This window comes from Aedes aegypti, chromosome 2 (genome assembly GCF_002204515.2).
Source record: "Aedes aegypti strain LVP_AGWG chromosome 2, AaegL5.0 Primary Assembly, whole genome shotgun sequence".
Taxonomy (NCBI): Eukaryota; Metazoa; Arthropoda; class Insecta; order Diptera; family Culicidae; genus Aedes; species Aedes aegypti.
This window is the reverse complement of record NC_035108.1, coordinates 305,875,482-305,892,646: the sequence shown is the minus strand read 5'-3', so window position 1 is coordinate 305,892,646 and position 17,165 is coordinate 305,875,482. Positions and strand designations below refer to the sequence as shown.

At 39.9% G+C, this 17,165-nt stretch overlaps 1 protein-coding gene and 1 long non-coding RNA gene across 6 annotated transcripts in view; one reads left to right on the top strand and one right to left on the bottom strand.

Annotated features, from left to right (window-relative positions):
- LOC5578955 (serine protease inhibitor 28Dc) overlaps positions 1–17,165 on the bottom strand; it is an 89,615-nt gene that overhangs the window by 27,187 nt on the left and 45,263 nt on the right. The window lies entirely within an intron of this gene.
- LOC110676706 lies at positions 16,080–17,145 on the top strand. The gene is made up of 2 exons (XR_002500639.1): positions 16,080–16,730; positions 16,790–17,145. It is a non-coding gene; the product is annotated as an uncharacterized LOC110676706 (long non-coding RNA).

Sequence of the window (17,165 nt, the reverse complement as noted above, 5' to 3'; positions counted from 1 at the left end):
TGAGATATGAATCTTCGGTAGTGTCATCTTTACCCATTGAAATCATTGTCTCGATAAGTTGACAAATTTACGCATAAGATAAACGCAATTTTCACAAAAATCTTCGCTTTCATTAGCCTATGAATATGAGAAAGAGAAGCACCATTCATGATTTGGAAATGTTCCATCAAATAATGATGATACGAACTTTTTACCAGATGGGTCATTCCGATCAATGTTACCCCGCTGATCAATGATACCCCGGATTACGGTACCTATAAATAAATGAAAACCGAATTTAGTACTATGTCATTTAATTACACTACAGTTGGTATCCCTTGACAGATTCGCATATTTCGTCCTAAACTGTGAGGCCGTCTTCAGTGTCGTGTAGAGGAATTTAAGGGCAATTGTAAGCGAATTGCTCTCTAACTTTTTCCAATGCTTTTTAAGTGCACCAATTTAGCCTCATGATGGTAGTTTCTCATATTTTCATAAACATTGTGCCATTTATAATAATTACTTTAAAAGTATTAGTTTTGGAGCTTCTCATTATATCAAAATAGCATATTTTTCAGCCCTATGGAGCAGTGTACTACCCAAGACGGCCACCGAATTTTTGACTCCATTGCATATAATATGTATTACTATGGATTACGGCGGATTTGTATAATATTACACTCGATCAGTACTCTAAGTCAGAAAGTTCTTAAGTACTTAAAACGCCGAAAAACACGTTTTCATAGAATATTTGGGGAAAAATCAGTTTGGGAGCAAAACTGTCAGCTATTTCCCCACTTTCTTCACTTCAGAAATCACTACCGGTGTTTCGTTTAGGTTATATTTTCATATATTTTACCCAACAATTTTCGTTTACTAAATAGGTGGCACACTTGCCCCAATAAGTATAAAATTTAACTAAACTGGATTTCGTATGTAATTCTAAATAAGCCATTTTATGAGACGTTTCGAATCATATGTTTTTTGTTTGTTTACCAGCTTTGAAACTTGCTGGCGGGCCCATTTATTTCCGTTTTTTCTAGCGCCACATTTGGGAGGCGCTCATTCATTAATGGCGTGCAACGAGCTTTTCAATCTTCCCCAGTAAAATTAAAATCAGCAGGCAGGGATGAATTTATTTTATTTACTGGTAATATCAGACATGTAACCACGTAGAAAAATAGCCAGAAGGAGAACGAAAATGGCATCACCAACAAAAACTTTACCAGCGCCATTCACATATCATGCTAGTTTTTAAAACAATAACAAAGAGCGGCCCGCCAGAAAACGTCAACCGACTGTCTCGTAAAATGGCTTATACTTTTTTCGTTCAAATGCCATAACAACTTACACATTTGAATAGTTGCACGATGTACCGGACAATAGAAAAATTTGTTTATAATTCACCTTCTACCATGTACAACCAAATCTCATAAGAAAATTGATGTTTAAAATGAAAAGAATCAGCAATTTTCATTAATGTATTCAGAACTGTAAGGGAACATATTGTTGTCAAAAAAAAAAAAATATTTTGTCGTTTTCATAATCAATTCATTTCGTCGAATTGTACGCAACGATCCGGTTCGGTGTTCGTGTTTCACCTCACTCAAACTTGCTTGCTTATCAATTCAAGCTTGATAGAAACTCCTCTGCGATGCAAAAAAGAGGCGATTTTGACGTTTTTCTGAGGAGTAAAACCTGACCTCCACATTTTCAACACACATCCTCGAACAATTCGAGTGAAAGTAAAAACAATATTTTTCTTGTACTCTATCTTTTGTTGCTCTGCTCACCTTTACTCACTCTTCAATAGAACTCTTGAGTGTCCTGCCAGTAGAAGCATTAGCCTTAGAATGCTAATGTCGCGACTGTTCGTGCACGGAGACGGAATTCAACTCAATTTTGGGTTGTTTCAACGCAATTCCGTAGTTGAGCCCAATAACTCAATTTTGGCTAAATTTCCAAGGTCCCCAATAGGCTTTATGTTTGGCTTTAATTCCATTAGAAAAATATACTCAATTTTGGGTTGATTTAACGCAAAATTGAGTTCTTTCGACCCAAACATAAGAAAAGTTGCATTTACCCAAATTTGGCTTTTTGGGCCAAAGTACCCCCATTGGGTAGATGCAGCTCTCTCTATTTTTGACAACATCCGTGTGGGAGAAAGAGAAAACCGAGAGATTTTGGGTTGAAACTATAATCGATATACTTAATTTTGGGTAAATTAAACTCAAAAATTAGGTAAAAATATTTCTCCGTGTGTGCTTACACCTAAGGGCTGTTGTTAATTTCAACTGGCCGTTTATTTAAGGGGACACGATCCGTCATCAATTTCGGCATTTTCAAAAGCAGTTTTTTCGTTCAAAATCAAGAAAATTTACTGGAAAATGTGTTCACTGTATTCAATTCTCTAACCGCAACACAGTGAACACATTTTCATCGAATAATATTCAGTTTTGAACAGAAAAACTGCTTTTGAAGTTTCGATGATGACGATGATTACGATGACGGAGCGTCGATCGTTAAGGCTAAGTAGCCCGTCATTCGTTTTACCAGCGATGATGACTTTACAACTTGCAATTTCAAAGTGATAAAACTCAGTATTGATAGTTTATATTGACTTGAAAAAGTATCACTGTACGCGCTCACATAGATAAAGTATGCTGATACTTTTTCAGCTGTGTTAGTGCAAAACCAACTGATTTTCTTCGATTTAAGGCAAAGTAGGCCATCATTTAAATTTGTACGCGTCGTTGATGATTGTTGCTAATTCATCTCACGATTTCGAATCAAAGAAAATCAGTGGGTTTTGCACTAACACAGCTGACAAAGTATCAGCATACTTTATCTATGTTAGCACGTACAGTGATACTTTTTCAAGTCAATATAAACTATCAATACTGAGTTTTATCACTTTGAAATGGAAGCTGAAAAGTCATCATTGTTGGCAAAACGAATGACGGGCTACTTAGCCTTAAAATCTTGCGATAAATTAGCAATAATCATCAACGACGCGTACAAAATTTCAATGACGGCCTACTTCGCCTTAATGAGTTGGGATGCGAAGTCGCGCTACACGATAAGTGGTTCATCTGCAACAACCACACAGCTCACGAATCCATCCCGAGGTGGATCTTGATGAGTTGTTGAGTTGTGAACAGGCTTTATTCTGCTCATCTTGATCTGATAGATGAAGCGACCTCGTACGCTCACAACAATTATGAACCAGCATTCGCTGTTGGTTGAATAATCCGTGGCTGAGAGAGTGGAGAGAAACGTTGGCTCTATACAAACGCACATCTTCCATTTGACAGCTGTAGCTTACTGCGAGGCTCTGCAAACACATCATCATTGCTTTTGGGATGAACTGAGGTTGGTTTCTCCGTCAACGCAAGAGCATGATTTCGCTTTCCTCTTTGCCCTTTTGGGCAAAGAGCTACAAAGAGACAACGAAGAGCTGTCTGGAAATGCTCTTCCCCGAACTGAGAAATGGGAAAACATGCTCTCCCCCTAACTGAGAAAGGGAGAAAATAATCTCTTTCTCTTTTAAGCACTGAGGTTGTCAAAACAAACTCTTCACCACTGTGGTAATGAAAATAACAAAACACAAACGTGTGAACTCTTCATCCCGCAGAGCTCGTACGCTCAGTTTGTGTGTGGGTAAAATCGCTTCTCTTTTGTAGTTGATCATTAAAAGGGGGAGAAAGAGGATAAGTCAAGAGCAAGGAAGAAGCCTGGTTGTGAAGGAGAGCGAGAGAAAGCAGGCGCACAAAAATCTGTTTCGACGGCTCCGCAGAAAGCTCGCGCACGGAAAGAGCCCACTATGGGCGGTTTCCATATAGAATGGCGGCCAAAAATATGTTTGCCATTTCATATCGTATTTATGAGTTTTGTGATACAAATTTGGAATTTTGTTTTCAATGAACAATTTTTTCGAGACCAACTTTTGTAAAGGGCTTATAGCGAAAATATGCGTTTTTTACTTATGATGCATACAGACCACTGATGCAATTAACGTTGTGAAAACCATTATAAATAATAAAACTTACATACTATTGATGGGATGAATCATTTAGCGATTTTCAATTATTCCCTAAATTTATCTTCAGCTGATATAGTAATAATGCAAAAATTCAAAAATATTGAAAAAAGTCAATCAGCCCTTACTGAAAAAAGTGCAAATATGTGCAGCTAAATTCTTCACGATCCTTTAGTTTACATCTTTGCTTAACCTTGGAAATGAATCTTAGCCTGGGACAACTAGGGACAAAAACTATGGGATGTGTAAAGTTTCAGTAAAAAATCGAATATGTTTTTTTCAGTGTAGTCCCCACATTTACCTGAACTAAAGTACGAATTTTTATTTCGTTTTATTTTTCTAAGATAGCTCTTTTAGTAAGCTTTCAAACAGTGTATAAAGATATGTATGAAATATTATAGTCTATCCAACGTATACCTTGTATTTGTACTGAATTCTTTGTTTTTCTTAAAAACTCCAACTTTGACATACTGTATCAATAAAACTACAAAGGATCTTGCTCTAGTATTTCATGAATATCTTAATATAAGTGTTTGCTATGTATGGATGTACCAAAAGAATCTATCAGAACAAGCCGTTTTTTCGATTATTGGCCACCTGATCGCCCATGGTGGAGCCTCTCGATTTAAAATGACCGGTTATTATTATTAATAATATTATTCTGCTATTGTTTTGAAAGCAGCTTTACTTATTTAGCAACATCTTGCCGTGTCCAAGGTTGGACAACAAAACTAATTTAATTGACATCATTTGAAATTATAATTGGTACATACATAAACAAAACCAGGAGGATTTTTATGCTGATTATGCAGTACAAAATCACAATCTCACAAATATCATAACTTAAAGCAATGCTAGATGTTGGTTCATGGTCGGCTTAACAACTTGTATTTGAAATATGTAATGACCACTGTGTAATAACTATAGACATGCATTATTTTAGTATTTGAAGATATAATATTTAAAATTCTAAATAGCTACGAACAAATATTAAATTATTGTTTATAGGGAGTCAAATTCCACCTGAAATTAATCATTCAAACCAATCAAATCATCCCTAAGTGGATGAGGCTCATTCTAATTTAAATTGTCATTCAATGATGGAAAGATATTGAAATTGTGAATGTTTCAGTTATCGCTCAGCTTCTGAGACGCGAAGACGTTTTTACGACTGCGCTCCTCATTAGTCAGGCCTATTTTTTCTGATCGTTTATCGATATCACGTAGTGCCGCGTCGCGTGTGTGGTGATTACGCGATGAGGCGAGAAAACACCTTCCGCATCGATTACTCGAGCTTCCCCGTGAAGCCGGCTTTCGAAAAGATGCACGGCTTTTGCCGCACAGTTCTCGGCCTGAAGAAGGAAGATGTGTTAAGACTACAGTGCAGTAGAGGCGAACAATGTGCATTCGTCAAGGTCAGCGACCTGACGCTTGCACAGAAAATAGTGGACGAACATAACGACCGACACGAAGTGGAGTTAGATGGGAAGAAGCACAAGCTTCGATTAACCATCGAAGATGGAAGTGTTGAGGTGAAGGTCCATGACCTCCCCGAAAACGTGACGAAAGAGAAGATCGTGGAGTTCTTGCGTGCGTTCGGTGAAGTGATCTCAATCCACGAACTAACGTGGGGAGAGGGCTACGAGTTCGCCGGCGTACCACTCGGCATATGGTCGGCCCGTATGCTACTAAACCGAAACATCGACTCGTGGGTCACCATTGATGGGCAGCCGGCGTACGTGGTGTACAAGGGGCAGCTGATATCATGCAAGCACTGTAAAGAGCAGGCACATTCTGGCATATCCTGTGTCCAGAACAAAAAACTTCTAGTGCAGAAGAGCTACGCCAACGTAGCAAAGCAGAGTGGCAACCGTCCGCCACCGAAAAACTTGTCCGGTGTGAAACCACCGAGAACAAAACCGGTAGGTCCTACCGCGCCATCACTCACCTCGTCGGCTGCATTTCCCGAGCTGCCGAAGCCTTCGAGTCGGACCGAACAGTCTGCCCAGGTGACGAAAGCAAAAAGTCAATCCAGCAAGATTGACTTAACGGCGTCCCCCAGCCCGCAACACCAACGCGCGCACGGTTCGTCGTCGTCTCACCGATCGACTCAACAAGCCACCGAAGCTACCCAACCAAATGTTGCTGTGGTGGACTTGTTCAAAAAGCCGATCCATGCGCTGCGATCGCACAGCAAGAATGGCAACGGCAACGAGACCGATGAATCGTCGGCATCTACGAGCAACAGGCGAAGCAGAGGCCGACCACCCGGCAAAAAGCCACGCCGAGAAGACGATGACGACGAGCAGGATGAGGATTCCCAATCGTAATGGCTCTCACATCCTATAATATCGCGTCCATCAACATCGGCACCATCACCAATCCCACGAAAATAGCAGCGCTGCGCACCTTCATCAACAGCCAAAGTCTCGATATTGTGTGTCTGCAAGAAGTGGAAAACGACCAGCTCTCCTTGCCTGGCTTCGTCGTATACACGAATGTAGACCACACGAGAAGAGGAACAGCTGTTGCTCTGAAGGAACACATTCAGGTCTCTCACATCGAGAAAAGCCTGGACAGCCGCCTAATCGCTCTGCGAGTGCATGATACCACGATCTGTAACCTCTACGCTCCCTCCGGCTCTGCTCAGCGTGCAGCACGGGAGGATTTCTTCAACGGCACTCTCGCCTACTATCTGCGCTACCCCACTCAGCATGTCATCCTCGCTGGCGATTTTAATTGCGTGCTTCGAGCATGCGACTCGTCCAGCCCCAATACCAGCCCTGCACTCAAAACTGCTGTGCAGCAGCTGCAGCTCCACGATGTGTGGGAAAAGTTGCGCCCCCGGGATGCCGGTTTTACGTACGTTTGCCGGAACGCACAATCGCGCCTCGACCGCATTTATGTGAGCAGCGGTTTGCGGGAGCACTTGCGTACCGCGCATACGCATGTCTGCTCATTCACGGACCATAAAGCGCTGACACTCCGTCTTTGCCTCCCCCAGCTAGGACATGAGCCCGGCCGTGGTTTCTGGTCCCTGCGACCGCATCTTCTCACCGATGAGAACGTTGCCGAGTTCCAAACACAGTGGCAATATTGGACTCGGCAGCGCAGAAATTACGGCTCATGGATCGAGTGGTGGATTTCGTACGCTAAGCCAAAAATAAAAACCTTTTTCAAGCGTAAATCGCGTATCGTCTTTGACGAATTTCACGACGCCCATCAGCGTCTATATGCGGAGCTCCGGCTAGCTTACGACGGGTACTACCAACATCCCGAAATGTTACCCACCATCAATCGATTGAAAGGCGAAATGTTAGCGCTTCAACGCAACTTTTCGCACATGTTTATGCGAATGAACGAAACGCACGTGGCGGGAGAACCCGTTTCGATATTTCAGTTGGGGGAGAGACGAAGGAGAAGGACCGTCATCACCCAGTTGCGAACGGAGGAGAATGAGACCGTTGCCGAGCCAGCAGCGATCGAAGCGAATCTGCTAAACTTCTTCTCGCGTCTCTACACGGAGGAAGCAACAGCAGAAAACAACAACGATGACGGGTTTACATGCGAACGTGTGATCCCACCCGATGATCCCATCAATCAAGCCTGCATGGACGAGATCACCACTGCAGAAATCCTCTCTGCCATCCAAGCGAGTGCCCCACGGCGTTCCCCCGGCAATGATGGTATCCCACGGGAATTTTATTTACGTCTCTTCGACGTGATTCATCGCGAACTCAATCTCCTGCTCAACGAAGCACTAGCAGGCAACCTTCCCCCTGCTTTTGTGGAGGGCATCATCGTGCTGGTGAAGAAGAAGGGAGGGGAGAATACGGCCCGCTCGTATCGACCAATCTCGCTCCTCAACAGCGACTATAAACTCCTCTCGCGCATTCTCAAAACCAGGCTAGAATGCGTCATGCGAGCCCACCACGTGCTGAGCGACGGGCAGAAATGCTCTAACTCGGAGCGTAACATTTTTCAGGCCACTCTTGCTCTGAAAGATCGGATTGCGAGTCTCCGTCACCACCGGCGAGCCGGCAAACTAATTAGCTTTGATTTGGAGAACGCATTCGATCGAGTCCGGCACTCATTCCTGTTCGGCACCATGTGCTCGCTCGGCTTTAGTCGGGATCTCGTCTCTCTTCTCACGCGCATTGCCAGTCGATCCACCTCTCGGCTGCTCATCAACGGGCGTCTCTCACGTCCGCTCGAAATCCAACGTTCGGTCCGGCAGGGTGACCCGTTGTCCATGCATCTCTTCGTTCTCTACCTCCACCCCCTGGTGTGTAGGCTCGAACAAGCATGTGGCAACGATTTGTTGGTTGCGTATGCCGACGATATCAGCGTCATCGTGACGTCAGCCCCACAGATAGAGCTGATGAATGAAATATTTATCCGGTTCGAGGCTGTTGCCGGCGCGCGATTGAATCTGCGCAAAACAGTGGCGATCGATGTCGGGTTTTGCGAAGGTAATTCAATTAACACCCAATGGCTACAGACAGCCCATGTAGTCAAAATGTTGGGTATTACCTTCGCAAACTCTATACGCTTAATGACCACTCTAAATTGGAATGCGCTGGTGGGGAAATTTGCGCAACAAATGTGGCTGCAATCGATACGCATGCTGACCCTGCATCAGAAAGTCATCATGTTGAATACGTTCGGCACCAGCAAGCTGTGGTACGTTTCGTCGGTGTTGCCACCACTAGGAGTGCATACGGCGAAAATCACTTCAACGATGGGTACGTTCCTGTGGAGAGGAGTGCCCGCCCGCGTCCCGATGATGCAGCTTGCGCGCAGCAAGGAGCATGGGGGATTAAACCTTCATTTGCCTGCGTTGAAGGCGAAATCACTCGCCATCAACCGTCATCTCAAAGAGATCGATTCCATTCCCTATTATAAATCCCTTCTTTTCCACGATAATCCCCGCCCTGCAATCTCAATAGATAATCCCGACCTGAAAATAATCCTCTCAAACTACTCCCAAATTCCACCCCTTATCCAAGAAAACCCCTCCGCCGATCTCATCCACCGGCATTTCGTCTCTCAAACTGACATGCCCAAGGTGGAACGAAGTCATCCGACGATCGACTGGCCACGTGCGTGGCGAAATATCAGCGACAACAAGCTCTTCTCGGCGGAGCGTTCAAAGCTCTACCTGCTGGTGAACGAGAAGTGGGAGCACCGAAAACTGCTGTCCGTGATGCGGAGAGCAGACGACGAGTTTTGCACTCATTGCGGTGGCCCAACGATTGAAACGCTCCAGCATAAATTCAGTGACTGTGCTCGTGTCGGCCCGGCATGGACGGTCCTACAGCAGAGGCAGTGCTGATGAATGGATGGAGGCGACCTTTCATTTGAAGACCTGATGAGACCGGCGTTCCCGGGTGTAAGAAGAGAAACAAGAGTCAAGATGCTGGAAGTTTTTGCTAAATACATCAGCTTTGTTAATGATGTTAACGGAAGAATCGATGTAAAGGAACTAAACTTTCATCTAGATCTGTGATATTTAAATGTAAATAGTTGTAACCGTGAATAACTTAACTGACTAAATAAAACCAAATTTTACCAAAAAAAAAAAAAAAAAAAAAAAAAAAAAAAAAAAAAAAAAAAAAAAAAAAAAAAAAAAATATAAAAAAAAAAAAAGGTTTTATACATACATATTTTTATAACTATTATTTTTTAATCTAAATTGTTAATTTATGATACAATATAATTCAAGAATTTATTATCAAATACATCACATAAATATCTCTCTAAGTTCTTCTGGAAACCCCAGTATTGGTAAAGATATCGCTCTGAGATTCTTCCAAACAATCTTATGGAACTCTTCCTGTATTACTTTAAGATTCTTTTGGGCATTTTTTGGGATTCTTTCAGAAATCTGTGATTTTTGCGTGTATCTCGTAGGGAAAAAAATCCTAGAATTTTTTTTCGGAAATCTTACTGATGTTACTACCGAAAATCTTAATGCAATCCTACCGGATGTTTTAAGAGGATTCTTCCGAAGATTTCCTACGCCTCTAATAGAAATTCATCTAAAATTCCTCCAAACTAGGAAATTCTTCCGAAAATATTTTTAAGATGATTCCGGTAATACTCCTTGGTTCTTACGTGAATGCCTCTGGATTTTGACGAAAAACTTCCGGATATCTCTCGAGGATACTATCGAAAATCTTTCTGAAATTCTTCTAAAATGCCTCTGTAATTTTTTCGTCAATATACTTAAAATACTTCTGGGACTCCTCTGAATATTTCCTACTAGATTTTTTACTATAATTCTTTCATCCGGAATTATTTCGAGGATGATTCTGGGCATTCCTCCTGGATTTTTCCAGAAATCTTCGAGTTATTATTCTTTCCAGTATCTCCCTAGGATTCTTTCGAAAATTCATCTGGAATACTTTTGGATTTCTTCCGGAAATCCCGCTGGAAGGCTCTTCTGCAAAACCTTCTGAGATTCATCCGGAAAGACCAAATCATTCAAGGATGCTACCGGAAGTTTTCCTGAGATTCTACAGTAAATCGTTCTTGTATCCTTTCGGAAATACCATCGAGATTCTTCAGACAGGACTCTTCCGAATATCTTTCTGGAATTTTCCTTAAAATTCTTCTGGGCATTTCATTGGAAAAGAATTTCCAGAAAAAAAATATGGGGTTATTTGTTAATATTTCTGAATGAATTAGAGGGGATCTCTGGAAGAATTACTAAAGGATTTCCGTCAAAATTTGAAGAGTCCCATGAGGATTTATGAAAGAATTACAAATGGATTTTTGGATGTTTATAGTTATATCCAAAAGAATCCCAAAAGTTATTCGGAAGAATCCCTGTGAGATTTTCAGGAAATTCCCAGGGTTTGTGAAATAATCCACCAAGATATCCGGAACAATTCCTGAAAATTTCCAGAAATAATTACCGAGCGATGTCCAGAAGAACTTCAGAAAGATTTTCAAACGGAATTTATTATTTCAGAGTAACTTGGAGTTTTTGGAAGAATTTCTGAGAAAATACTTGAAAAAAATCAGATGGATTTCCATAAAAAATATTGTTAAGTAACTCTTTGAGAGATATATGTAAGAATTTCAAAAGGATTTCGCTGAATATTTCCGGAAGAATCCCAAAACGGATTTATCTGACAGTGAAAGAATTATTTTTTTTTACTATAGTTTCAGACGGATTTCCGAGAGAATACCAGAAGAATCTGATTATCTGAGAGAATCTAAGAGGGTTATCTAAAAAGTTTCAGGTACATTCACGAAAGAATTACTGATGGGTTTCCTGAAAAAAATCAGAGCGTGCAATATAATAATTTTGAATGGTTTTCCGGAAGAAATTCTGAGGGATTTTTGTAAGAAACCCCGAAAGATTTCTGGAAAAATCTTCAAAAGATATTCAGATCCTTCCCTCTGGAAAGCATAGAAACATAGAACATAGAAACAACATTTTCGGCAGAATTTCAGGGAAATCTTACGGAAGGATTTCCATAAAAATCCAAGAATAATTTCCGGGATAATCCCAGAATTTTTCGGAAGAATCCCAGATACATTTTTGGAAGATTCTCTGAAAGATTTTCTGTAGAATCATAAAGAAATTGAAAGAGGAATCCCAGAAGCATTTCTGGAATAAGAGGGTCCTAAAGCACTGTCCCAATTTTAGTGCCAAACGCTAAAGATTATGCTAAAAACACATGTCTAGAGTAAGGTGGGGCAAAAGTTCGACCTTAGTGGTATAATCAAAGTTTACAGGAAAATAATAGCAGATGAAACAAAACAAATACCATACAGCGAACCTTCAACATATTGGCTATAACTTTGCTGAACAAACTTGTGTCAAAATATTTACCCATTTTTAGTTATAACAGTTTCAAAATTGGTTGTCTTAAACGAACTTTTGCCCCATCGATGGGGCAAAAGTTCGAATCTAGTGTGGGGCAAAAGTTCGTTGGCTAAAACACAAAATATCAATACTTTTATGCCAGGCATACTTTAAACCAGCCGTAAACTTATGTTTGCTGAAAAATACACACTAAATTTTCATCAAAAAATGCCCAAAACAGGGTTAATTGTAATACTCCCAAGAAATAGCAGTTTTTCGCAAAACTAAGTGAAAATGTAAAATTTTTGTGACATTTTTCGCACGATCAGGCAAATTTCGCTGAATTTGAAGATAATATGTAGATTTCAGGAAATTTGAAAATTTTTCCGTGAGCTTATACATGGGTCGAACTTTTGCCCCGCAGATTCGAACTTTTGCCCCGCTATGGGCCAAAAATTGATTCTAACTATTTATGGAAAAACTAATACACGTCAAAGCATCCTTATGATAGGCCTAGAAACGCCCTTACATAAAATATTGAAAAATATTTTATCTTCATTTGGTTCCATGCATCGAAAGTTTGACCAAATATTACAATATTTATGTCGAAAAACAACAAATTGCCATAACTTTTTCAAATCTCAATCGATTTTTATGATATTTGGAGTGAAAGTCTCTTACTTGAATAGCATTCGAACCACCATGACATTTCTAAGTTTTGATTTGATTTGAGCTAGAAATCTTAAAAAGAAACTCTTGCCCCACTCGAACTTTTGCCCCACTTTACTCTACTCAATTTTTTATTGTTTTCCGGTTGTTTAAGTCCAAAAAACATTTTTTCCTGTTTCTTTAGATTTTGTCACACCTCTTGGCTTAAACTCAAGTTTTGGGTATGTTTTGTTTTCCGTGTCCCTTCCGAAATGTCAGATAGGAACAACCCCAGTGTTGAAACTAAAAGCCCTGTGGTGTTTTTGTCGACTAAGCGAACGTCAAACATGATCAAAAGTGCCAAGGTTCATTTATGGACCCAATTTTAAAATTAAAGTTTAAACACGATATAGACGTTATTTGAGCGGGAAAAAATGCTCAAGTAGTTGATGTAACATGCTCTTTCGTGTTTTTAAATGAAAACAAGATTTCATTAAAAATTTTAGGACCCAATTCAAAAACGAGTTTGAGACGGAACAGCTCGCGATAGGTTTACGAAAGAACTAGAGAGGAATTTCCTGATAAATTTCAGAAATATTTCGTATGAAAAAAATCCAAAAAAAAAAAAAACGAAAGAATTGATGAAGGATTCAAGAAATAATCTCGGTAAGATTTTCCGAAGAATCCCAGGAGGATTTTCAGAAGAATTCCAGAGAGCTGTGAAATTTCTTGAAAAATCATTAAATGATTCAATTTATAATCTTAGATGAACTTCCGGAAGAATCCCAGAATAAATGAAAAAAGAATAGAAAATAGTCATTAATGCATAAACTCATGGACGCAGAAGTTCCTCTCGTGGTGTAGGGGTAACGCGCCCTATCAAGAGAATAGGGAGTCGTGAGTTTTATTTTCACCGAGAAGACGGGTAACTTTTTCGCAACTTCACATCAATTTGTCCATTTAATCCAATTGTAAAGTATATGTAGTGTTTTTAAGTTAGCCGTAAACCACGAATCATAATTAAGTAAAACAGCTAAACTGTACGTTTTGAAATGTGAAAGAAGAAAAATATATTTTTTAAATTATGCTAAAAAGCTGTAATGACTATTATGACAAACGGCCTTATCCCAAATCGATTTATGCCAAATGGGGTAGAGAACCCTTGTTAATTTAAATAATAATAAAAAATGTTCAAGGTTGATCTAAATACGGGTCCAAAATGCTTTTTTATTCGATTCTATGTTCTTCATTCGATTCAGTGTTACGTTACTTACCAAAATTTAGAACATTCAACTCTCCATAGCTCGTAACTGAAGGGACCATCGAGTTAGGGAGGTATCGATCGAAGGGACCATCGAGGCAGCCATGAAAACCAACATTTAATATGGTTCTCTAATTCGATTTCGAGAAACGAAATGTCTAGTAAGGGAGAGTTGACTGTATAACCACACAAAAAGAACGCTGAAGGAGTCAAACATTTTAAGCTACTTAATCTCGAACCAAAAGTATACAGATCTCTACATCATGAAGAGAATCTCACTCCAGCTCTCATCAAGATAATTCGTAGAAATTTCCCAAACGTTCAGTTTCTGGTGCGTCGAAACCAACAGGTTGTTTTTGTTCCAAATTGAAAGACACAACGCCCCAGCAGAAGAAGATAAAATGTGATTTATCGCATTCCTTACGCAGACTGCGATTGTGCTTACATTGGACTGACCACACAACAGCTGAAGAACCGCCTCTCTGGACATCGATCTCTCATGAATCGATTCACAGAGTTACAACAAACCGATCCTACAAAAGCGACGGAGAGGATCGATAAATAAAAAAAAATAAAAACGGCGCTAATGAAACATATGCGATTGAGAATGATCATCGATTCGATTTATCCAAAACAAGAATCCTCGATCAAGCTCTGCAAATTCTTGAAATGTGTAACATTTTCTGTTATACCAAAACGGTCTACTTCAGGACCGATACAAGCAATTTGAGCGTTGTATACCGTGTGGGACCGAAATCCGTACACTAAGCCAAATAAAAGCCTCTGATAAAAATATATGGATTTGTATTGTTCGTTTAGTTGAGGAATAGATTCTCGTGCACATTTTCAACGTGGAAAAATAAATACTCACACGTCAGATTATATGGCACTTTCATAGAAGCACGCACCTTGCATTCAATGTACAATCCAACATAATGCGTTACTTGTTGGCTTTGTTAGCTACGACGCCATCCAATATATGGCAAACATGATGGGAGAATATTTTGGTGTGACAAAATTATTTAGGTGTGAGTCTATTGGAGGGCAAAATCCTCAATAATAGGCAATCGATCAGACTTTTTTCTATGATCTTGACATCTTTTTAGATATAATTAAGCACAACATGAGTCTTAAGTTAAGAAGAAACTTCAAAATATAAGAATAAAAATCACTTGTCTTGAACCGAAATCCGTACACCCCAATAAGGATGAATCAAAATCCGTACACCTGTGATCGGAAATCCGTACAGCTGCCCAAAATTCTGAATTTGCATGCGGGAGACGACAATTATTTGCATATCTAATAAATTAGAGATGGTATTTTTTATAGACTGTAAAAAATATATTAACGAACTTTTTAGAACAGTTATGATAGGCTCTCCGTTAAAAGTATTATCATGCTCACATATTTGGGCTACATAAATAAATAACTCTATTGTGTTCTAACTGCGCAAACTGATAGATCTTCTTCTTTCTGGTGTTGCGTACTAACTGGGACAAAACCTGCTTCTCAGTTTTTTAGAGCCCTGCCAGTTATTAACTTAGAGGGTTTTTTTGCCGATTGACTATCGTGTGGCATGTACGAAGTTACTATTTGCCCTGGGAAGTCGAGAAAAATTTCATCCCGAAAACCGGTGCAAGTTAGAAATTGCTTTTAATATTTGATGACTGATGAAAGATGAGTAATTGAAGTCAGAAAGTAAGTCAGTGTTCAGTGCTAGTGGAGCGACGGATTGCAGAGGAGTTTCGAAAAGGGAATTTGGTGAGCTTGTTCTAATCAGCAGTGCATGAACACAATACGTTAATATTGAAAATTTGTCAGCCAGAACGTCTACCGAACGTATCCTATGGCATTACCCTTTCCATCAACATTCCACAACGTCCTCAACACCCATGAGAAGTCATAGAGTTCTCTGCATCTTTCTTGAGTAGATGTTCAATCAATTATCCTTTCCCATTCCCCAGCTTTCGCAAGGATGTGGCCAGGACATCTCTCGATTATTAGAGGATGATTATTGCTAAAGCTAATGATAATCAAACATGAATAATAATTATGTGATTCTTAATAGTTTAGAAAGTTTGTATTGCAAATATGTAACGCCAGAAAACAATCAGTAATAATCTTCAAAAATAAAAATTATTTAAAAGATTCAAATTTAATTGAAAATAAAATATACCTACAACATCGTTGTTTTTAACACGCTTGCAATTTGCTTGTTAATTTGTAAATTATTAAACATATCTGCTTTTCATCCAACTGCATTCCTACAGTGGCAAATACAACGATCTGGAGCACAATTTGAAAAAATGTTTAAGCTCCTCTTTCTGGGAGTATCGATTTATTGCCATTTTTCAGACGGTGTTTTGAAATACCAAAAGCATCATCAGCATCCTCACACTGCTTCCACAGCATTTTCTTAATCTTCCAAAATCATCAGAGTTATGTTTGGGCTTCATACTATTAAGTGTTTCTGCTGAAACGGGATGAAATATGTTGATCTTTTGCCTTGTACGGAATTCGCAATGAGTTACAGAACAGGTGGCGCAGTTCCGTATAATAGTGTGTGTGACAACTGTATAAAGTTGAAAATGACACCTTACACCAATACATCGCTGATCTTGCCTACGTCACTATTTGTGTTTACAATTTAAAATCCCTTGACGCGAAAACAAAAAATGCGTGAGTTCAGAAGTTTTTCCACTTTATTTCGTACAGTTTTAACAATTTCTGGTAAATTTTGATAGAATGCCGCAGTGTGCAGCCAATGTGTGCAAGATAACGACACAGGAAGCGAAGAAGTTTTCACACTTTCCCCAAAGAACCTAGCAAGCGATCGAAATGGGTGAAATTTTGAGGGCTCATCAAAGATCCGGGTACATCGCTTTATGTATGCTCCCAGCATTTCACATCTGACGATTTTGTGTTCAATGCTTCGATCCAAAAATTGTTGACAGGTGCAGATCGAAATAGTCTGGTCCGAGGCGGTAAGATTTCTTTGTCCAATACCAAGAAACGTAATGCCAATAACAGCTTTTCCCACCAGGTCGTTCCCAACGTTATCAACGGAACGAGCGTTAGGAACTTGTGGCTAACCTTTTGCAAAATCACTGTTCACTGGAGGCGGAGAAATCGAAAAACGTTAATAGTTGAAAATGGATCTTCTTGCGATGTTTCACCGTTCCAAAAGGAACAGAACATACGTGATTCCGACTCAAACATGGATGTTTTGTTAGAGGCGATTGAGCTGGCCAATCCCTCTACCGCTACGAAGTTCAGATGTTGATAGCCTGAACGATTCCGGTTGGTCAGAGTTCGTCAGTCATGATGGGCTCAATTCTACTCATGTCATGTTAGAGGAAGCGGTAAGATTGGTAATGCTGAAAACACTACGAACGCTGATTAAACGCAAGCAAGATATA